The following is a 6418-nucleotide window of genomic DNA, read 5'->3' as shown; positions in this document are numbered from 1 at the left end:
CTCCCCCCCCCCCATCCAGACGTCCAGTTCAGTTTGCCTGCCCCTTTATCTGACTCTGGGAGTCAGGAAATGTGGGTGACTTAGGACCCAACCACAAGTCCGAGGGTCCCGCATCCAGCCCCATATCCTATCAGGCAAGGGGTTCAAGGAAGAGTTGGAGGCATAAATGGAACACTGCCCCCTCCCCCAGCCAAAGATTTCAAAGGGAGGAAAGTCAGCAGAGTCCTTTCTCTGGGCCTCAGCCATGGGGGAGTGGCCACCAATGACCCCCCACCTGCCCCCCAGCTTCCTCTGCCACTCACCCTCCTTGCCGCCCCCGCCCCTATCAGCACCTCCATCATCTATACAGATTTATTTCACGATAATTTCATTTCGTCCCCGGTTCCAGAAAGATGGATTGCCCAGCGAGGTGATTGGGGAATCTGTGTTGGGCTCATAAATTTGCTGCCCCTCTATGAAGCTCCCACGGAGTGTCCCGCACTCGGGGAGAGCGGGAGGGGGTGGGAGAGGGGTGAGTGTGTGCCGTCCATCTCTCTCCCTGCCACCTAGGGGTGAGGGGCAGCGGGAAAGCACGGGAGAGGGGGACCGTCCATGCCCTAGAACGAACAGGGTTCTCCCCGGCTCCTGCCACCAGGGGAGGCCTCCCCCACTGAGCCCTGAGCTGGAACTGACTGAGGGAAGAGGGGCCAAGAAGCAGGAGCGCCCCCCCCACGGGTCAGCAGGAGGCGCTGTGCTAGGGTGGAGTGGGAAGCTTGTTGACAGCTAGCCCCTTGCAGAAGGGAGAGCGCACACACACTCACACATCTAACAAGCACGCACACACACAAAGAATAGTAGCACGCCCACACCAACACCTGCTAGAAAGAGATTACAAACGCAATGGCAAAATCGCAGCAGCGCGGAAGAACGTGGGATTTGGAATCCAGGAGAGCCAGAAACTGGATACTGGTTGTCCTGTGTTCGCTTGGCCCACTGACTCAACCTTTCTGAGCCTCACCTTGTTCAGCTGTGAGGATATGTAATATTCTTCCCAAGGGCTGTCGTCAGGACCAAATGACATGCTATGTGAGAGGTGCCTGGCATACAAGTGGTAGCAGAATCATGATTACTGTGTCCGCGCGTGCACACGCACACACGCGCACTTGTGCAGGCACACTCGCCTCTTTCTGCATCTCTGCACAGCTTGATTTGCCCCTCTTTCCATTTCTGCACAATCCCTAACTGACCTCTCATTTCTGATCTCCAGGAACAGCCCGGAATAGCGCAGCTCAAAGCCCCCTGGGGCCACATTCGGGTCCTGTCCCCTCTCCTTCCTCCCTGATGCAAGTCACCTCTATCAGCCCAAGCCACACAGTCCCTCCTTCCCCTCCTCCTTCCCCCCTCCTTCCTGCTCCGGGGTTCAGGAAGCCAGGCGACAGGTATGGCTAGGGCTTAGAGGTCATGAGGACCCAGCAGGATGATTCCAGCGGTTAGGACCTGGAGCTGTGTAGCTGGACGGGACAGGCCCCAGCTCTGTCCCCACGCTGGCTCTGAGCCAGGACGAACCCCTCCCCTCTCTGAACCGGTTTCCCTTGTTGGAGATGAGGAGGCTGCCAGGCACACTTGCTGCGGTGAGGATGGTGGGCTTCAGGCTCTAGCAGAGGGTCTGGCCCTGGTGGTGCTGGGGCGTCGAGGGGGCCTTCCTGAGAGCCAGCCTGCCCCCTCAGCTTTGGGTGGGACTGAGATGTCTCACCACCCTACCACCCAGCCCCAGCACAGCCTGTCCCCTGCATCTCCCCCCCCCCCGCCCCGCGCCAGCACTCTTCTTAGCATTAGCCCCCCTGCCTGCCTCCAGCCCCCTCCTCACATTAACCCTTCCCTGAGGTCCAGGGTTGTAATCACACAAGCTCTGCCTCAGTTTCTGGGGGAAGGGGGACACCAGAGGCTCTCTGTTTCCCTGTACCCGTCGCTCCTGCCTAATTAGTATTCCACGGAGAGCTGGCTCCACAGGCCGCGGGATTTGTTTGCCAGCCGGCCAGTTCCCTGTCTCCCCAGTTCAGAGTGAGTAATTCTGTCCCTCCCAGGTCCATTTAAGGGAGTGAATAATTAGTTACATTCAATTAGGCCTCTCCGCTGCCACTGTGGCTCCTGCCTGCCGCACTTGGGGGGACAGGCGCACTAATGAGCCAGCGCAAGTCTGACATGGGGGAGCAGGTATTAAACACAGCCGATCCCCCCCCGCCCCTCCACCAGGTGAGGGCTTGGAGGGAATGGGGGGCAGGAGAAGAGAAAGGAGAGTGGGACCCTGGAGGTGAAGACGGGAGAGGAGGGGTGGACAGAAAGAGGGGAGGCAAAGGGGGAAACAGGTAGGGGCTCAAGAGGAAAAGGAAAGAGAGAAGCCACGTAAGTAAAAGTCCATCCATTATGGACTCCTTAGGTGAATCGGGCTCATCCCTGCATGGAATCCTATGCAGCACTTAAAAAGCACGTTGCCGATCTATATTTATCGGCATGGAGAGACGCCCACTGTATACCGCTAGGCAAAGAAGGCCGCTTACAACACAGTGTAGGTAATAATAGCCCAGGTTAAAGAGATATTTTTGGCACAGAAAACGAGTCTGGAAGGACCTGTAACTTGTGGTTGGTGGGGGTGGTGGCGAGGCTCACAGGTGGTCTTATTTCCCTGTTTATTGCTTAGATGGGGGCGGTGCAATGTGCAGGTATGATTGTCATAATTAGCCAAAACAACACTTGTTTGAAAGAGAACGAGGGGAGATGGAATTGCCAGGAGAAGGAAGGAGGTGGGTGGGCAGGGAGGAGGCAGACCGCGGAGGGGGGGTGGAGGGATGGGCAGCAACTGCTGGCAGGGTGGGCAGAGCCCTGGAGGGAGCCAGAGGCTGGAAGTAGCTGGGTGCGTAAGCCCAGCGAGACGAGCCAGTCTGCAGGGAGAGAGGCAGAGAGCCCCAGGGACAGAAAGGGGGGGTAGGAAGGGACGTGCGATTCGCCTCCTAGTGGCCCCATCTGTCTGGGCAGAATCTGCTCCCTGACCCCCGCGGGACCCCTCCCAGAGCCCCTCTCCCTTAATGGTGCCAAGGGTCTCAGAGGAGCCTCCTCGAGGTCCCCAGGCCCCCAGCCTCCAAGACAACAGCGTTGCGGAGGGGGGTTCTTTTCCTTTTTTTTTTTTTTACAAATTAAAACTGTATCTCCCCAGCCCTGCAGGTGGGTTTGTAATTTTCTGTGTCAGAATCACTCTGGGGGAGAGAAATCCTTTGGGGCAGAGTCTTTAATAACTTCTCCTGCCCAAGGAATCCACCACGGGCCCCGAAGGCTGAAGGGGAGGGTGTGTGCTTGCCTGCTGGGGAGGGGGGGGGGACTGGAGGTGGGGGGGTGCAGTGCTGCCAGGCGGGGTGTATCACAGAATTAAAAGGACACACACACCCAGCTCAGCCCCAGTCCCAAGGCAATTCCCTCGGTCCTAGAGCTTCAATACCTTAGATGCTGGCGGAGCCTGAGCCCCCAGGAGCTCCCTGGCTGCCGATAACACTTGGCCTGACTCGGTTCTGGACCTTCCCAGGGCCTCAGTTTCCATATATATGAAATAAAAGGATCAGGCACGATGTCATTCCCAGTCTGTTTTAAATTCTGATCCTCTGTGACATGCTTTCTTGGGTCCTCAATACTTGGAATTGGTAGCATTTCAACATTGGGAGGATTCACATGGAAATCTGGGTTCTCCGCGATATACGCCTCCCCTTCCTACAGGGCAACATTGGAAAGGACTGATCGATGCCGTCCCCCAAAGATAGGCAGAGCCTCCCCACTTTGCCATAGTCTCTGCCGTCCTGATCCTGCCTCACTCTACAGCCGCTGTACAGGATCAAAACCCACAGGCTTTGGGTCAGCCTAGTTAAGCCCAAATCCCAGCTCTAACTCTAACTCCTCAGACCTTAGCATGTCATTTTGCCTCTGAGCCTCATCTGTAAAATGGGGTATGAGGCTGTGCGTTATGTAGGGTCGCCTTACATACTAAGACGATGCATCGAACGCTCTTAGTGTTGTGCCTATGTGTACATAGTGAGCACTCCATCCATGCACGCTCTTAGGGTCACTGAGCACAACCCTAGCTGGGGCCTACAGTGAGAATGCAGTTAATGCTCGTTAAGTGGAGGAAGCAGTGGAGAGGGAGGCCTCCACTGGGCAACGGATGAAGTTGCAGAATACAGGTTGCAGGAGGCTCAGGCCTATGGGGCCGTAAGAGAGGAAAGGCCTCTCTTCTCCAAAGTGAGGCTGGGATGCAGCTTGAAAAGTCCGCAAAAACCGGCCGCCGGGGTCTTCGCGCGTTACTTTGGCGCCACCTTCTGGCTGATACGTGCCTCACACCCACCCTCCTCCAAGCACAGGCCAGAGCGGCTCCTACCGCGGGTTGACCTTCTTCATGTATTTTTAGAACTGGTGGGACCCTCAGAACTCCTAGGGCCCCAGCCCTTCACCACACATCGGGAGGGAACATTTCCAGAAGCAGAGAGTAGCTTTCCCAAGGTCACACAGAAAGTTTCTGGCTGAGCTCCATTTAGAACCCGGAACTCGATACAGCTGCCAAGAACCCCTTCCCTTTGTCAGGGACACTAAGATACACAAAATTATACCTTCTCGAGCAGGAGTTCTGCTGGCTCTTAGGGGGAACCTCTTCCAGAAACAGACTCTGCGGCAAGGAAGGAATGCAGGTAGTTTATTCGGGGGTTGGAACTCAAGAAGCACCAGTGGAGGAGTGGGGAAGTGAGACAGGGGAGGGAAGGGAGCCAATGGAAGAGGGGCACCGGGGGCCGGCTAGGGAACCTACACCGGCCTTCAGACTTGTCCCTCCCAAGGGCAAGGAGGCTGGGGCATCTACCCTCCACCTTTCATTCCTTTTTAGTGGAGAGTATTCTGGGTCATTAACTCCCCTGCGTAGATCTGACCCACCGCACACCTGCACCAAATACCAGGGGAAGCCCCAAGGCAATCCATCTCCAGTGCTTGTAATAGGAAACCCATGCTCATCTGGAAATCGGGAGCCGAGGGAGGGTGGTAGTTCTCACAGTGTGGTTCCTGGACCAGCAGCAGCAGCATCACCTAGGGAACTTGTTAGAAACGCACATTCCTGAGCTCCATCCCGGACTTACTCTGGGCGGAGTGGGGCCCAGGAATCTTTTAATAAGTCTTGTTTTGATAAGGTGGTTCTGACACATGTTCAAGATTGAAAACCTCTGACCCAAGAGAAAACGAAGAAGACTCAACACCATCTATCTATGATCTCCATTTGCCAGTTAAGGGAACTGAGCTGGTCAGAGACGGAAATGACACGCCCAAGGTCACATAGACAGGAGGTGAAAGAGGAGGGTCTCTTGCCTCTCGCCACCATACTGCCATGCACAGAAGTGAGTGACACTGGTCCTCAGACTCTAGGTAGAGAATAAGGGTGAGGTCCCAAAGCTCCCCTCCCCCCATCCCACGACACCAGCACTTTGTTCCGCTTTCCAAACCAAACGGCTCCACCTGGTGCATCTAAATTGTTCTCAAAGCTCTTCTGGGAAGGCTGCCCAGCCAGGTGCCCCTCGCTTGGCTTGCAGCTGCCCTCACAGTCTCCGTCCAGGACAAGCCCTATCTGCCCACCCCCCCTTCCAGCCCGCAGGACACACTGGGGAAATCCAAAGCAGCTTTTGTTGGGGGAAAGGTTGCGATCCCTGGGTTAAACCAGCTCGGTGTCATTCTCGCCAGGAATCTTTGTGCAGGGACTTCGCATGGCTCTTCCCTCTCCTTGTCCTCCAACCTTCCTCCCCTCCCCTCCCCTCTGCTCCCACTCCATCTGCTGCTCCTCCTGGCTAGGCTCCCCCTCAGTTGGCACAGCAGGAAAAGAGAACAGGATGGCTTATTTTTATCCTCAGATACTGCTGGGGGGGGGGGGGTTGGGGAGGAAGGGGGCACCATCTGACCAAGAAGCAGCAGCTCCCATAGCAGTTGGGAGGTCAGAAAGAAGTGGGAGGCCCAGGAGCAACCCAGGAAGGAGCTACAGACGTAGGTTCCAGAGAGCAGGAAGATCTGGAAGCAGCAGCACAGGACCGAGAGTGGGGAACTCTGAGTGGCACCGCTAAGAATTGCTGTGTGACCACAGGCAAGTCAATTCACCTCTCTGGGCTTCCATTTTCACCTCTGTTCAAGAGGGAGGGGGGGTGGAACCCTGACTGCCCTCGAGGCTGTGTTTTTTATGAACATAAATAAAATGAAGAGAGTGCTTTGCAAACACAATGCCAAATGTGAGCACACAGGGAAGTTCCAGAAACTTCCCTGGAAGGACAGCAGCCTGGGGACATTCTTATTATCCTCAGAAAGTGCCCTAATTCTGTGAGCCTGACAGCAAGTGAAACAGCTCATGTCATCTAGCACTTCCACCCCCGTTTTC

Source organism: Hyaena hyaena, unplaced genomic scaffold (genome assembly GCF_003009895.1).
Source record: "Hyaena hyaena isolate Hyena2069 unplaced genomic scaffold, ASM300989v1 scaffold_335, whole genome shotgun sequence".
Classification (NCBI taxonomy): Eukaryota; Metazoa; Chordata; class Mammalia; order Carnivora; family Hyaenidae; genus Hyaena; species Hyaena hyaena.
This window is presented reverse-complemented; position numbering follows the sequence as displayed.